The 17,588-nt window shown below is 36.6% G+C and overlaps 3 non-coding genes across 3 annotated transcripts; all 3 read left to right on the forward strand.

Annotated features, from left to right (window-relative positions):
- Positions 1–45: 45 nt before the first annotated feature.
- Positions 46–117, forward strand: Trnah-gug (transfer RNA histidin (anticodon GUG)). The gene has a single exon. It is a non-coding gene; the product is annotated as a tRNA-His (tRNA).
- A 1,724-nt stretch (positions 118–1,841) lies between these two features.
- On the forward strand, positions 1,842–1,913 carry Trnah-gug (transfer RNA histidin (anticodon GUG)). Its single transcript has one exon. It is a non-coding gene; the product is annotated as a tRNA-His (tRNA).
- Positions 1,914–3,129: 1,216 nt separating this feature from the next.
- On the forward strand, positions 3,130–3,201 carry Trnah-gug (transfer RNA histidin (anticodon GUG)). The gene has a single exon. It is a non-coding gene; the product is annotated as a tRNA-His (tRNA).
- Positions 3,202–17,588: the final 14,387 nt, after the last annotated feature.

A 17,588-nucleotide genomic window follows, 5' to 3' on the forward strand; every position in this document is an offset into this window, starting at 1 on the left:
GTTATTTGAAGGCGTAAAATCGGCAACAGTGTCAAGCTTTCAATAGCCGTGATCGTCTAGTGGTTAGGACCCTACGTTGTGGCCGTAGTAACCCAGGTTCGAATCCTGGTCACGGCAATGTTTCACCGCAAACATTGTCACGGAAGAAAGCGTGTTTTTTTATTAAAACAAGAAATTAATTGGGAATTTCAATATTCTTATAAAATATAAAATATATGTACGGGTATACATATAACTTAGCTTTCTTTATATAAATATTCATTTAAATATTAAAATAAAATAAATTACAGACGTGATCACCATAATAGTGCAATGACATTTTGTTAAGTTTTTGATTATTTATTTATTTTTAATATTTTTTGTAAAAATATAGGTTATGTTACAAGAAAGACCATATAACTCAAAATGTCACACTTCATACAAAATTAAAAAAAGTATCAACAACCATTTATCAAATTACAAACTTTTTAGTAACAATTATTAGAAAAATTTCGAGTACGAATTTTTATAGCTCATCCAATTTCAAGTTTAAAGTGGCTGAAAATTGACATTTATTTTAGACAATTCGGTTTATTTACAGTATTATTAATTTTTTCCATACAACGAATGTTCTGCATACCCAGAATTTTTCTAACAACTCTGACTAAATAGATTAAAATTTCCATCAATAATTTTATAAAGTCTGAAACTTTGAATTATATGCTTTTCAGATTAAGCGCTACGAGCTTCTGCAACAATGGAGTTAAACAAATTTTAAGTTTTTTCACAGAAGTTATGAAGGTTGCAGTTAAAAAAATTTTAATTTTCTTTACAGAAGTTATGAAGGTGGCAGAAATCAAAAAAGTCCTTAACAAGAGAATGCCTCTTACCTTACCAACATTTTCTGATTCGATTTGCATGTACGGATATCAGATAGCTGAATTAGCGAAATCGCCTATAGTTTCCAACTGGACCAAGGACCATATAAAGGAGCCATAACAAAGCGTAGGAAATTTATTTTCAGTTGTTAAGTTCATTGAACTTTGCCATCGGATATGCGAAAGTCTCTATGTAGTGCAACTATTTTTAAGCTGCTGAGATGTCAATATTGCAGTTTCTTGGGATTCTTTCTTCGCAAAATTACGCATAAAAAGCCCGGCAGTAGCCGAAATTTGTTTTAAAATACATAACATTCACTTTGGAGGTAACTTTTCAATATCTTGAAGCGCTTTAAAAGCGTAAAGCGCTCTATTTCGTACTGCCGAAATATCCTATGAAGCTCTTTCAGCAATATTTGTATGTAACCAAGTAGCGAATGCTTTCAAAAGAAAATAATGGCTTACGCTTGAGAATCTCCTCAGCATTGAATTATACCGATTTGCAGCACGTTTCATTAAAACTCCTCAAGAATAACTAAAATGGCAAGAGCCTAAAAACTTCGATGTTCTACTCACTGATATGTACACCAAAATCCATATAATATAACACAAACAAAAAACAGTGCTTTTAGAACATTGGTCCAATGCAGGTACCCTGTATTTCCACACACTTGTAGTGGGTACAATATAACATTTGTTTCATTTTTATCAAGGCATTGTTGTGGAATGCTCAACAACTCAGAGTAAATTTAGCTTAAGGCCACAGTAGCCATAGTTATAAGCTTATTGCATTTTATAGTTAACTATAAATTCTATTGTTAATAAAAAAAATTATACATTTTTCATTTTACTTCAAATATATCTAAAAACAAAATATTTTTCATTTTCTTTACTTTCACTTTATTGCATTTATGCATTACACATCTGATGCTATTTCCTGTTATTTGATGGCGCAAAAATGGCAACGTCGCCAAGCTTTCGGTAGCCGTGATCGTCTAGTGGTTAGGACCCTACGTTGTGGCCGTAGTAACCCAGGTTCGAATCCTGGTCACGGCAATGTTTCACCGCAAACATTGTCACGGAAGAAAGCGCGTTTTTTATTAAAAAAACAGAAGTAATTAGAATTTCAGTTTTCTTATAAAATGTAATATGTATAACTTATCTTTCTATTAATATTAATATTAAGACAAAATAAATTATGTTTATGCGGTGCAATGGAGACTAAAAAAATTGTTGCGCTTTTGAGAAATCTTTGAAATATGTATGCACATACAGGCGTGGTCACAATAATAGTACAGCGATATTTTGACAAGTGGTTGACCATTTATTTATTTTTAGTATTTTGTTGTAAAAGTATAGGTTATGTCACAACAAAAACATATAACTGAAAGTTTCACCTTTTTATACAACATTAAAACAAAAAACTAACAACTATTCTTCAAAATTTCAAACAATTTTCAGAAAAATTCTGGGTACGCAGTTTTATAGCCTGGCCGATTTCAAGTTTAAAGCGGCATTGATTTTTGATAATTTTTCTTTTGTTGACGGTGCTGCGCATTTTCTTTAATTGACCCATTTAAAATTTGTAAAAAATTATACTAAAACTAAATGGGTTATAAATTTGCGTACTTAGAATTTTTCAAAAAATCCGATTTAACACTTAGAAATTTTTATGAATATTTTTTGAATTGGTGTTTAAGTTTTAAAACGTGGTAAGCTTTAAGTTATATCCTTTTTTTAAAGTACAGCTTATTTTTTATAAAAGAAAAAAAAAAGATGTAAAAATGTAAGTTTGCTATTCTTGTGACCGCGTCTGTAAAAATGTAACACATTGACCGAAAATTTAAAATAGATATTTTGACACACACGTACATACATATGTACATACCGATCGCTATTTATAGGTAAGCAAACATTTAATATTAGAAAGCTCATACAGATATTTCCATGGCCTTATTGATTCTCCTTTGTTTAGTAAAAAGACTTGTTTTTTTTTATTTCCCACATTTCATAAAATATTTTTTGAATTTGCTTTCTATTACATATATGTACGTATGTATATGTACATACATATTTACAGATAACAGCCAAATTTTTGAATGAAATATTTTTTTGTTGCTTCCATCGCACATTTTCTTTGCATTCACTTTCGTTTATTCAGCCTTGCTTGTTATTTGAAGTGAATTGATTCATATTTTAAGTAATTTTGGTCATGCAGTGGTGGTTTGGTCAATATTACGTTGTAACCGAATAATTTGGCACGCTTTCAGTAGCCGTGATCGTCTAGTGGTTAGGACCCTACGTTGTGGCCGTAGTAACCCAGGTTCGAATCCTGGTCACGGCAATGTTTCATCGCAAACATTGTCACGGAAGAAAGCGCGTTTTTTTATTTTTTTAATTTTTCAAAATAAAAAAAGTGAGAGTTACACTGCTAATTGCAATATTTTTTCCTTATAAGATAATGTTTTTGTAAATAAATAAATAATTATTTTTTTTATTCGAACACTACTCTAAATTATAGTTTTCTGTAATTATCCTGTTAATGAAAAAAGTAAGCCTTCCTTGCTTGTTTTACAAAAATAGTTACATTTATGCTTTTTTTTATATCGGTGAAACATATTTTTTTTATGTAAATTGCGTCAGATTGCTAGAACGAAATGTCATGAACACGACAAAGAGAAAATAAATAAAAGCGAGTTCCAAAAAACAAAAACAAAAATTGGGAACAGATTTTCACCAAAATGTCAAACTTTTCAGAAATTAAATGTAACAAAAGCAGAAATTTATTTATGGTAAAAATGCGCAACATTGCCAGGTAAAAAATTATCAAACATAAACGAGAATTTCGAACCACTTCAAGCTTGAACTTTCGTTTACGTAATGAGCTATAAAACTGCGTGATGAGCAGTGGACTCTGCACTCTTCCAATTAAATGCTACAAAAACAAAAAAACAACACAGACAAGGCGAGGAAATGCCGCCTTTAAATGTTCCTTACTGGGCGGCTGCAAATAGCGTCTGACTGGTAGTAAGCGGCTGTATTGGAAATGCTGCTCCATCCAGCTAAATTACAGATGGTGTGGATTGAGACCCCAGGCCAACAACCTATAGCTTCTGAAATACAATTGTTCTGAAACCCAAACAAATCCTTCATAAACCGCTGCTATAGAACCATCCTGCCCATAAGGTGGCCCGATAACCTCACCCGAATTAGGCAAAGGCCAGTTGAAATTGAGACTCGCAAGCGTAAATGGAGATTGATTGGTTATACTATGCGAAAACCAAAGGATTTCTATTTTGGAGGCGAAGCTCGTCCGATGAATAAATAATAAAAATAATTATGAATTTATAATATTAATAATTAAAGTCCGTACCAAATTTTTTTCTTGAAATTTAAATTAATGAAAATTAGAAAAACGAAAACAGGGGACGAACTATTGTTTTGTTCATAAGTGTATATTAGAAACTCATTCGGAATTTTTTTCTTTAAACGAAAAGCCTAATTCAATCATTTATTTCTCAATCGGTTTTTTGTTTGTTTTCTTTTACTTTTGACTAAAGAGTTAACAAAGCCTTTATTTAAACATTCACTGAAATTTTTAAATAAACAAGCAGACTAATTTAAATGTGACCAACCCAGTTTGATACCAAATAACAACACCATTCAGTTCATGCAAATCCAAACGTAAATGAAATCATAAAAAATACACATCATTGTCCTCTTGCAGTATACAAAAAAACATATAAAAAAAAAAAAGCTAAACGTAAATCTTTACCCTTTCGTTTGCACTTTACAATCCTTGCAATCCTTGCACACATGCGCTTTCACTTCAATTATTTAATTTCCTGTTTAATTGATGTTTTTTTGGCTTTGCATTTCAATTAAAACAAAAATCTTTGAAGGCATAACCTATACTATTACCAACAACAACATGTGATTTCGTAATTAATGAGCGCAAATGTGCAGCGACGCAGCGACTATCCATCCCAATTCACGTACATATCCTGTCTTGTAAACTGCTTCAGGGGCTGCCTTGAATGTCCTGCGTGAAACAACCCCCCATGCCAGGTGGCGGTAGAGTTCGGTGACGCGAAAACAAACGACGACTGACAGTTACTCACTCAGTCAAATAGTCGTCAGCAATAGCACCATCATTACTCACAAACGATACAACAACACCACCACCACCAGCAAATTTACCAAAAACTCCAGTAGAGCAAAATAAAGGCCGGTTGTTTATTTTGGTTTCATTGCAATGCGCGATTCGTTTTTTATACGGCAGCACAATTTTTATAAATTATTCAGCTGGACAAGCACATTTGTCCGGCTGCAGGATGCAGCGTCACATATACGTGTTGGCAGGCGGGTGTTTGTGTGCATGCAAAGTATAACTACAACCAGAGTATTGTTTAAAGCAATCGCACAAAGTGAATGCAGCCTCATTAGCGGCGCGGAAGCTTTATCGACAGGCCAGTAGCCTATGAGTGTTTGTGTATGGGTGTGTGTTTTTGCTTTTTGTCTTCTGGATGTCCCGCTGCAGTGGTCTGTCAGCAGTTTGTTTACTTAATAGTCTGTCTGTACGCTGCTTGGCCACAGAGCAGCCTGTCAGCTTACAATCAACTCCACTTCCCGAACGCTTCAAATGAGAGCTGATTTGCGAGTGGCCGGTACAGCGCATGAAAAATTATCGATGCTCAACACGTTTCAACTCATTTTGGGCGCAAGTAGTAAGTAAGCGGAGCGTCATTCAAAGCTGAATGCGCTCTTACTCTGCACGTCGTCATTTGACATTCGACAGCAGCGTGTTTTGGTTAGTTTTCCATTTTTTCTTTTGTTTATTTGGTGTTTTGTTTTGATATTTTCATTAGATAGCAGCAGAATGGACTGATCAGAGCTGCACCCCATTGGCCTGTGTCAGGATTAGACGGAGCTTATGCGTGTCCTCAGATACTTTCAATTAATAGATCAACATACATATGTAGGTAAAAAAATGAAGCACAACATCAACATCTGTCAAATATTTGCTTTTAATTTCAAGGGAATATTTTCTAACTTTAAAAAGTAAAATGTAAACAAACATGAATTTTAATAAATAATAATAAGAGTATATAATAAGATACATACAGCGTAGGGTAGCAAGGAGGTTTACCTTAACTTTCTTTAAGCGGGGTAAAAGTAAGGATCTACAATAAGCTTTATTTCAAACAATCAAATCTTAGCAGCGCCAGCCGTTTCTATTAGACCTTTGGTAGTATAGCTAGTTGTTGGTTGGATCACTTTGCAAACATGACCCTTTGAGGCACAGACCTCAAAACTGTCAGCCTAACGTGAAATCCTCCTGAGAGTTCTCCCCACGGCAAATTTTATTTTTCTCAGGAAATTATTTTTATCTAACGAATTAATTTTTTTTAATCTATGTAATCTTTTTCCGGCAAAGCTAGAGATAGATATGAAAAAAATGTTTCCTTGGAAAAAGAAATTTTGAATTTCGGATCAGCAGGGAGATGTTTCGGGACGCGTGGCCAATGCTGCCCATTGGTTATTCTTCATGTAAAAGAAAAAAAAAAACATACACCAAAAAATATATCTAGAATATATAATATATAATAATATATTTAGAATAAACAAATATGCACAAAAATGTGTAGTCTCTTTTTTAGTCTCCTTTTTATATTTCTGTACTTTTTACAGAAATTTTAAACTAATATAACTTTAAACTATATGGCCGCAAAGCTAAAATGATGCACCTATAGTAAATAATTCACCTCACTTCCATTTTAATTATATAATATAAAATTTTCTTCAATCCCTTCGAACAAAGTTTTTTTCTTAATTGATTGATTTGTTGGTATTTTCTTACTCTGTTTCCTTTTATCACCAGACTAATCAAGAATTTTTTTACTTATGCGCTACGCGGACATTCTTCTTCTTACACTTCCTGAACTTAGACTCGGACAGACGTAGATCCACATATCTCAATTAATCAGTGCCCCACTTAATTACGCCAACCAGTGACCATAAGCCGATACGATCGAGATAAATTGGTGGCTTGACCCCATTTTTATTGATTTTTAGGCAGATTTTTCTGGTAAGTCTCTTGACCAATTTGACATTTGGTCTTTTTACTAAATTAAGCTTAAGCTCACGCTGATAAAAAAAGTGAGATGACTGCAATTGAATCAGAGTTGTGCAAGAGCAGTTCCGCGCCTATCTTTGCTAGCTCATCCCCGAAGCAGGTTCCGGCGCTTATTAGCAGGAGCCCAAAAATGTTCGTAGAGGCCACGTCGCTAGTTAATTCAAGGCACTCGTACATTCGATTGCTCACTTCGGAGAGGTGCTATTGAATTGTAGGGATTCCATGGCAGCTAATTGACAGAATAAATTTAAAAGAAAGCTTTGCTGTGTAAGTATCTTTAAGGCAAAGTAGAGGTAGGCCTACGTTTAATCAGTACCTTTGAATTTAGCCCCCATTATCCATCCTATCGCTTAGTTTTAGTTTAGATGACTCGGTAAAATGGCAGTGGAATTTATATCCAGATCAGAGTACATTTTCCTACTAGATCCTCACAGGAAAACTTGTTTTCATAATTAAAGACGAGACCTTTAATAAGGTCAGATGAGTTTCTCTTAAAAATAGTAGCGGCAGTGACCACAGGTGTCTAGCCAATATTTGAGAACTGCAACGCCAAGTTTTTTAGCTCTACTACTAATTTCAACTCTTGCCTAACATTTTTTATTTAACTAATAAAAATTCTAATGATGTGGGTCTAAATAATACCCAAATTCAAAAAAAACGGCTTAATTCTAAGCGATCCAATTGGACATGGTCTTCTATTTTTCTGAAAATTCTTTTATTAGTAGGTTTGAGTATGGTAATAAGTACACTGAATGGTTAAAAAAAATTGTAATTTTGAAATTTATTAAATGTTGAAAATGTTTTTTCAAATGAAATATATACGTTTGTATGTACTACTGTGGGCAAAAAGTAAGGTGAATTTATTTGTCAAACTTCGCGGGATTCAAATTTCGCTCTAGTTATTTTCTTCATGAGGTGGCAGCACTGTTAATAACATCTGGGCCAACTTTCATGTGAATGTCATTATCAGTAATATATTTACGCTTGTGTTTACCAAACGACCAAGAGTGCATTTTTCGATTTTTACAATGTCTGATTTGATTGAGCAGAGAAGTGCCATCAAATTTTGTTTGCGGAATGAAGTTTCGGCTGCGGAAACATTTAGCATGTTGCAGAAGGCATTTGGTGATTCGACCATGTCGCAGAAAAATGTTTATAAGTGGTACAAAGACTTCAAAGAGAGTCGAGAACGTGTTGATGACTTGGAGCGCTCCGAACGACCATCGACGTCAACAGATGACCAACACGTCAATAAAGTGAAGGAGTTAGTGCTCAAAAATCGTCGTTGTTAAAGACCTTACTGATATGATCGGAATATCAGAAGGATCTGCGAAAACCATTTTGAAAGACCATTTGGGCCTACGAAAATTCAAATCTCGTTTGGTACCGAAAACTCTCAAAACTCTCTGTGAAACAATGCTTTCAGACTATCAGGACAAGCTCAAATGCATCATTACGGGAGATGAGACTTGGATTTATGCTTACGGCCCTGAAACAACCGACCAATCAAGCGAATATGGTGCTAATGGCGAGGCCAGACCGAAAAGAGCACGTCAAAGTCGTTCAAAAATAAAGGTCATGATGACAGTTTTTTTCGATTTTCGTGGTGTGGTGCACTATGAATTCCTTCCGCCTGGCCAAACTGTTAATAAGGAATATTATTTGAGCATTATGCTTCGTTTACGTGAATCAATTCGTCTAAAAAGACCAGAATTATGGGCCAACAACTCTTGGTTTTTGCATCGCGATAATGCACCATCTCACACTGCACTCGTTCTTCGTGACAATTCCAACATTCCAAAAATGCCACGCATATCGTTCCGCAACCACCGTATTCGCCTGATTTGGCTCCGTGTGACTTCTGGCTATTCCCAAAACTCAAGAGACCACTCCGGGGAACGCGTTTCGAGTCGATTGAGGAGATAAAAGCTGAATCGAAGAAGGTGCTGATGGCTATACCGGAAATGGACTATTTGGCATGTTTCGGGGATTGGAAAAACCGTTGGCATAAGTGTAATTCAGCGAGAGGGGATTATTTTGAAGGGGATGAAATTGATTTACAAGAATAAATAAAGATTTTTCATTTTACAACCAAATTCACCCTACTTTTTGCCCACAGTGGTATATTTTTGATTTTCACAATCGGAATCGCTCAAGTGTTACTTGACCATCGCAGTCCCACCCCACTAAGTTTCCGCTCCATTTATAGACAGAGTTCATAGATCTAATATCGGGCTGCCAGTACGGGAGTCATCATGGCATTTACATTAGAATTCCAGCAAGAAGTGAATGAACAAAACAAAAAAACACAGACATCGAATACCATCCCCTTGAAACGTAATACTCACACAGGCATATTTTGTGTGAGTGAAATTTAAATGAATTCCATTCACTTAAAGCTCTACAACTGTCACTTATTACCTGCATTTAATTTTAATGACTTTCAAGTTTCTACACTAAGGACGAAGGCATTCTAACTAATGTTGGTGCTATTAGGTGAAAATTGCAATAGTTTAGAAAACGCATTAAAACGCACAAAAACAAAAAAACAAATGGCAACACTTGCATGCTGCATCTTGCCCCTTGAAACGTGTCACACATGCAGTGTCAGCGCACCTTCTCTAGTTGCTGTTGTTGTTGCCTTTATTGCTCGTGTACAGTGCACAGGACATGCATCATTTTTCACTTATGACAGCCGGCATCGGTTGGTAGCCGCCCAGCTGCACATGGCCATTTCGGTTGCTGAATGTTGCACCATTAAGTATGAAGTGTCAACTTTTTGTGGTGGCTGCTGTCGTTGGTTGCTGGTGTGGCACATGCCACTGGAAATTGACTTCATTTGCACGTCGCACGCTGCATGCTACAATAATTTTGCGCCTTTCCACATGCTGTGCCTTACCCCTTACATTCCAAATCCCTCTTCGCCTGCTGTCTGCACCAACGTAAACCAATCCGTACTTATCCTGCATTTATGCAACATATCGACCAGTTGCACGAGCGGACAGACGGACAGTCAGTGGCCAACGTGTTATGTTGGTCACCTCAAAAATTTGCTTGTCATTGTGCAAAAGTGAAGGCGCCGCACTGGCAGTGGCAATGACCAGTTGTACGAATGTGCGAAATGTATGTATGTATGTGCGATGGCATGCCCTTGTGTTTGTCCAGTTGTCCGTGCATGCTGCTCCTGTGGCGCATTGTTGTGCGCTCTGTGCATTATGATCGCCACTGGATATCATTTTCATTGTTGCCGTTGACACATGTTATTGCAGTTGCAATCTACTTCAAACATACAAAGTATTTATTTAAGAAAATTACAAAAACACAAAAAAACATGTTTTCTACTTCAATTATGACAAACAAATTTTAAGTGTCGTTGTTGTGTTAGAAGTGAAGTCTGCAACAGCTGGGAAATATTGATTTGAGGAAGGAACATTTTTCTATTTGATTGCTAAAACAAATGTTTTTTCCATCGTCGTCATTATCTTTCAAAACTGGTTTGATTTTCCATCCTTAGACAGTGTGCCTTTAGTCCAATAAGTCCAATATCAGACTATCAGTACTTGAGGGTGGGATGGGGTGAGGATGGGGTGGGATGGGGTGAGGTGGGTGGCAAAATTCTTGTTCTTTTATTTTTTGATTTTCGCTACAACAGCCTAACTTAATTACAAAAATCGCGCCAGTCATTACTTTCTCCTGTTGGAGTTTCTGCCACCACCAGGAAAAAGTAAGCGACGTTATTCGATATTGGCTTCTCCTTGAGCACTTCAGTAGCTGTTTTATTGCTGTCGCCAAAGATTCTGCGCCATACAATAAACCAGTCATCACGAGAGCTGATTGATTTTGTTATTCATCAAGGGAAGCCCCGGAGATCTAAACATTCTTTTGTAGGCTTGAAATCGTTCTATTGCAAAATTATTTAATAATAATAATATTATTTCCCGTATTTTCCCCCATCCAAAGTTTCCAGTTTCTGTAGAAGTTAGCAATATTTTTTCAATAATAGGCAGGGAAAAGAAACTCCAAATTGAGAATTAAGAATTTTCTTCCATATAAAGTACATGTCCCGAAATATTTTATATGGAAGAATATGTTCAACAACGTATGCAAAAAATTAAAAAATCATCGCGAGGGACTTCAAACTTACATACTATTATACTAAAGTGGGTGTCCAGTAGTTTTCTAAAGATTTTGCTTAAAAAATTTGACATTTTGATAGCAGTTTTTTGAGATTTGTTAACTTCTTGTGAATCTTTTATAAAATGTGGTTTATAAGGGTTTTGTTATGCAACGAACTAATTTTTATAAAAAAGTAGAATTTAGCACTACAACGTTCACGACCCTCCTACCATCAAGGGAACGATGTAAGATGGGACGAGTCCATCCATGTATACACAGATGGCTTAAAGCTTGAGGGCAAGGTGAGCGGAGGTGTATATTCCGAACATCTGGGAATCTCCTTCAGTTTTCGACGCCCGACTACTCTGGTGTCTTTCAGGCTGAACTGATGGCAATAATGAAAGACGCGACAATGGGTGGCCATAAAATCTCTCACAAAATAGACGACAACCGGCCAAGGCAACCAATAAATACCGCACATCTCTTGACCAGATGGCTCAGTCATTTCACCTAAAGGTAACATGGGTTACTGCCCAATTAACTAGAGCGACACGGCACCAAATTGACCAATGAGTACATAAACAATGACATAGGCATACCCTGACAAATATGTAAGCTACGTATCTCTGAGGAAATCGCAAGAACAGCGAGCGAAACAAGACTTAATGAAACCACCTGTAGAATCGCCCAACAATTGTGGCCGACTCTCAATGCTAAACGCACAGAATCTCTGCTAAGCCAAAATTAACACAATCTTAGCACACTGATTTCAGTCATAACGTGGCACTGCCTAATAGGCAGGCACGCCCAAAGGACTATGTATGTAAACACATTACTTTTGTAGAAGTTTTCTAGATGAGGAGGAGGAAGAGATTGCAACTTCTTTGCTTCCATCCTAGTTAGACAATTTTTTATTGAATTAGAAGCTAAGTTCTGCAGAAATAAGGGTTTTTCTAAAAAGGTTTAAAAGCACACACTGGTTTTAGGGTGATAGGACAAGTTCCCCACGTGGCATCACCATGGGCTATGAGCCTGAGTGTGTACCACAGGACAACCGCTTCAACCTAACCAAGAAATTAGCACGAAAAATATGCGCATATTGGAAAAAGAAAAAGTGAAAAGAAAAGGAAAAAGTGAATTCATTATAAGAATACAAGTGCGCATATATTGTTAGCTGTTAAAAAGAGGTGGAACTACCACAAGAGCTTGTTGCTGAACACAACTAATGCTTTTGAACAGAGTATTGAGGGAAGAATTACGAAATTCGAAGAAACTACACATGGCAGTAAAACTTGTCCGGCAGTACTAAAATGGAAGAATTTACCATTTTATTTCAACCGTCGTATTTTTTAAACATCGCTTACACCATTTTCAATTAAAGGCCCGCCATCTTAATTTATCAGTTCTGTCGTTCTTAAGAGGAGATCAAAATTAAGATTACATGAGCTTTTTTCATATGGAATGCAAAAGATTCCAGAAGGACGGGTGCATGTTGCAGCAAGTGATATTTATCTAACTGAATACTCAGGTATTTTTTACATCAAAATCGGTACTATTTTACTCAGCAATTGAGCTCTGAGTCAGATGAGGGCGGGGAAAGACATTACCAAGTCGATATGTCTTTTGAAAGAAGGTACCAACCAGCTTTACTATTAAAGTTACTAATTGTTTACTTTGTATTGATGTATATCTGCATATTTATTTTATTTTATTTTAAAACATGAACCGTTATTGTGAAAATTTATTCACATAATGATTTATGCAAAGTAAAAGGAAAAGGTAAATGTAAAGGAAAGAAAAAGCTGACGACGTAAAATTTGCTCGAAAAATCACGCTGTTATTTCTCAAGCTTGTCACACTGAATTATGCAAAAATTAACAGCAAAAAAAATCGCTTTCATGTTGAAAGGTAGGCAGGACATGTGAACACAAACGCCCGAAAAATCAAGGTACCAAAGTGCAAACGAAATGCAGCCAAGAGCAAAAAATGCATAATGAATAAGGATCAAGAAGGATATATGAACAAAGTGAGAATAAAAAGGATGCAAGCATGCAGAAAGTCGGGCAAATAAGAATTGCACATGAGCTATGGGTAAAAACCATACAAATACATATTTACAAATGTACCAGCACACGCGTATGTATGTACCTGTCTGCATATGCCCGCAAGGAAGAATCGACAGGAAACAGTCTGCGCGCATATTTCGCTCTATAGAAGAAAAAAGCAAACAAATAATTTGCACAGCAACACAATTGAACGAAAAAAGGATATTTAATCCTTTCACTTTGGCACACAAATCGACCGCCAACTGTGCACCAAATGGCGATTAGCACTTAAGAGGCTCTGATACTGTCGCCGTCGGTGTCGGTGCTGTTGCAGTATTGACACTTGGACACAAATGCCTACATACATGCCCGACATACACACATATACACATATCTACATGCACTAAATCCGATCTGTACGCTGGAACGAAAATTGGTACACAAGTGTTGATGGCATTTGGTACCGCAAAAACCGGAAGGATATCGGCACAATGCGGTGCAAGGGTTGAATTACTTGCATGCGACGCTCTTGTGACATGTAGCAGTGGGTAGCGGGGCGGCAATGTTTGCCTTTAGGCTGATTGCCCCATATTGCACACAGCGTCAACATATCCTAGCAGGCGCACTTAAAGGAGTTAAACACTTTAAGTGCGTTTTGCTTCATCTTGTAATTGTGCGCATTTTGTTTTGTGTGCGATTTTTACTGTTTGCTGTTATTGCTTTTCTTCGACGGCGTCTGCTTGCTGCGCTGGTAATCAGCCAAAATTCATTTAAGCGTTTGCATGAAACACAAAGATTGAAAATAAAGTGAATATTGTATTTAGGGTATGTCTGTGGCGGCTGATGTGCTGACGCATTTTGTTTTTATTTTAATTCACTTACATTTACGCAGGGTAAACTCGTCCTGGTTGCTTGGCTGCCTGCCTACAACAGCGCTGTTACACGCCTGTCAGCCTTTCGTTGGCACACAGGCTGCCGCTGGGCCTCAAGACGCTGCTGCTGCAGTGTTTCTCTCTACAAAATTGGATTTTCCTTGCGCTTTGCAGAATTTTATTGTATGTTTACTAAACTGTTGTCAAATGCTATGCGAATTTGTTTTGATTGAAACAGATCTGCTGCCGGAAGCATCCTTCGCGAGCCGACATTTTGACAAATTCACAAATGTGTTGCTCTGTTGCTTTTTCTTAACTCTTTTTTGTTATTTTTAATTTCGCAATCAAGTAAAGGATTAGTCTGCTTTTCAGCTTGCGACAGTTTACAAATCGGCAGAAATTTATTTATTTTGTATTTTGTATTTTGCGCGGCCAGTCATGTGTTTCCCTAATCCTGCTTAGTTGATTGTGAGCGTAAATCGAATGTTGGTAATTTTTGTGCAGCCCTTCCGGTAGCCTGTCAGCTGATTCTACCTGGAGATTATTTGTGCAATTGGGAAGAATAATTTTCGCTTGTGTTTGTCGTTTACAAAATTTAAAGTGATTTATTTTTTGACATAAAAAATTAAGAAGATTGCAATACTGCATAAAAAGACAGCAAATTTCGAATCTGTCTTAAGAAGCATGCAGTCTGTCGTAATTTTTGTTCAGCACTTGCCGAATATTTGTTATACGGGAATAGATATACTTCTTTAGGTCCATCAATATTGGGTAAAGTACTCGAATCAAATCCGATTTGTGAATTTTTGTTTAGAATAAGTCGGCCATAGTTGGCCAATTCTTCAATTTACCACCGTAGCGACGACCATTACGAGCACTCGTGGCCCGAGGCCAGTATTAAGTATACGAACAGTGATTTTCAACATTTGAAGGTGAGAGGATCCAATGAAATTATCACTTTTCACCTCTTTATTCGCTGCTCACAGCTATAGCTTTAAAGTGCTAATAAATAACTTTGCTTATTTGGAAACCAGGAAAAACGCCATTAATAATATCGACATTAACAAACCACTGAGCACGAGCTCCCTCGAACTGCATAGGCAATTAGGCAGTGAAGTGCTCTCCCAACGAACAGAAACCAGACTTTATAAGGTACGCAACGCAGAAACTTGGGCTATGCCAATATCTGGAGAAGTGTCATTGAAGGACAAAGCACACATGAAAGATTCTGCTGAAGATATATGGCATGGAATTTTTCACGTACCCTTAACGACAGCCTATACCGCAAGTGAATAAGTGGTAATGACATAGCCATGAAGCGAATAAATTTCAAGCAGCTTCGCTGGCTAGCTCATGTCCAGCTCTGAGAGTATCTGCTAGTACTGAAAAGACCAAGTGATGAAGCTGTTAGATTCACTTTGAATTTCTAATTGGACAACTTAACTCGAGAAAGAAATTAGTGTACAATTAGTGCAAAATTGCTTAGGTGGAATCGGGCCGATTCTGATCCCGGGCGACCAGAAAGAATTAGTTATACTGTTAATATCAGATAATTTGTGAAAAACAGATTAGATTGCTCTAATCCTTATCAGCATTTCGCCTTTTGTCGAGCTAAATTCTTGTCTGTATTTCCATCGTTAAAACACTAACGGATCGCGAGATATTTACTTACTTTTTTGCAATGTCGCCTATGACTTGTTTTTTAGACCAAAACTGGCTTAAAACATTTCGTCCCACAAAGGTGGTGAATAAGCGATCTTTCCCTTCCCACGCCACCCTAGAGAACATCAGCCTATTAAGTATGTAAATTTAGGGTCTAGCCGCAGCAGAAGAGAAACTTTGACAACTCTGCAAAGTTAACAGTTAAAGGTAAAGGGATAACCCACTATACGCCAGCAAGTTGCCAACAGCCGTACACCCAAACACAGTGGCAGAGAGCAAACTACTGATCACTGCAACGAAGATAGAAACTACGAGTTACTATTCTTAGGTATGCGCTTCGGAGGGTCAGCATCTTGCACCTAGAAACCAGTTGCACTTTGCTGTAGCCAGACTCAATTTATAGTGACTCTGAAATTTGGTAACAAGCTAAGCTCTGACCCAAAGGACCAGAGGATGTGCGTAAAAATATCCTTGCAAAGAAAATACCGGCTCTCAGCCAGCTGGTAATACACAGAAAATTTTTGTTAAAATTTAGTGATCACACACAATTTTTTTAAGACTAGCAGCATTTGATTTGCCTCCAACATTTTCAAACATTTTAATTGCCCGCTTCCTCAACTTTGCTGGACACAGTTCTCTTTCTTTCTTCGTATTTTTTCGCTTATAAAATATAAAATCAGATAACTCCCTTACGATACTGTTCGTTTTTGTGGTTCAACTTTCAAAGCAACATCTTCTCAATTTCGTTTTACTTTTCATCAATAGATTAATTACATCGCCAAAGCATGCTTTTATAAAAACGAAACAAAATATATCAAAGCACAAATTTCAAAACACCTTTATGCAATTCTTTCAATTTACGTTGAATGGCCTTGTGAAAGTCCTTCAGCCGTAAACACTTTATCTAGCCACTGGCATACAGAATACTTCGGTTGACCCAAATTTAAGTAAAATATACATACACATACATATGCACTTTTTACACACACATATATAATCATAAGAGCAGCTCATGCGAAGTATTGCATTTTAAATGAAAATCGCTCAACAATGTTTGTTTTTCATTTCTTCAGTCTTCTCATTGCTTGTGGCTTCGAAGCCGTAAAAGGCTAGATCTGGATACTTATACACGTATTTCGCAAAATCAACACACCCATACATACATATATAGGTAAGGGTAAACTGTGCTTTCAATAAATTGCAATTTATTGCTGTGCGCCCTAAGAAAGTGAAATTTATTCTTTTAAATGAAGGCATATTTTGTAATTTTTTGTTGCACTCATTGCAAGGAAAGTGCGATTAATTTGCCTGCCGTACATTTTGCTAGGTGGTTGAATGCGTCCTTTGAAAAGTATGGCATAGCAGCATGGAAAAGGCAAGAAAAGTGTTTGGTTTGGCTGCTGTGAAATCGAAAGTTGGGCTATTGTCCGAAAAGTGGGTTTTTCTTCCTTCATAAGTAGCAACAGAGCTACACACAAACATAATAGAAGATACAATGAGTTGCTAAATAACACTGCCCTAATTGAGAACAAAATGGAAAAATTGAAAGTGATGAGTTTTGTAAAGCAGGGCATCTATGTACAGATGTACATATGTAAAAGAGTAAATGGGTAATAAAAGTAACTTTGTTTTCCTTTCTGATAGTCTAAAAATAAAATGGTGTTGTGTTCAAATAAAATGGCATAAAAATAATTGGGGATTTTAAACGAACAAGTTTTTCATAGGTAAAATTGGTTGCTTTTTTTTTAAGTACTGTGTTTCGAAAATGCTGACTGAGCGACTATCTGATTGAGGTCGACTAAGAGCTTACTTCCTCTCATCCGTCGAAACGCTCACTGAGTGAGCGATGGAGATCCCGATAATTCCTTCGCACCTACCCCTTTATATTAACCTATTTATT

This window comes from Anastrepha obliqua, chromosome 5 (assembly GCF_027943255.1).
Source record: "Anastrepha obliqua isolate idAnaObli1 chromosome 5, idAnaObli1_1.0, whole genome shotgun sequence".
Lineage (NCBI taxonomy): Eukaryota > Metazoa > Arthropoda > Insecta > Diptera > Tephritidae > Anastrepha > Anastrepha obliqua.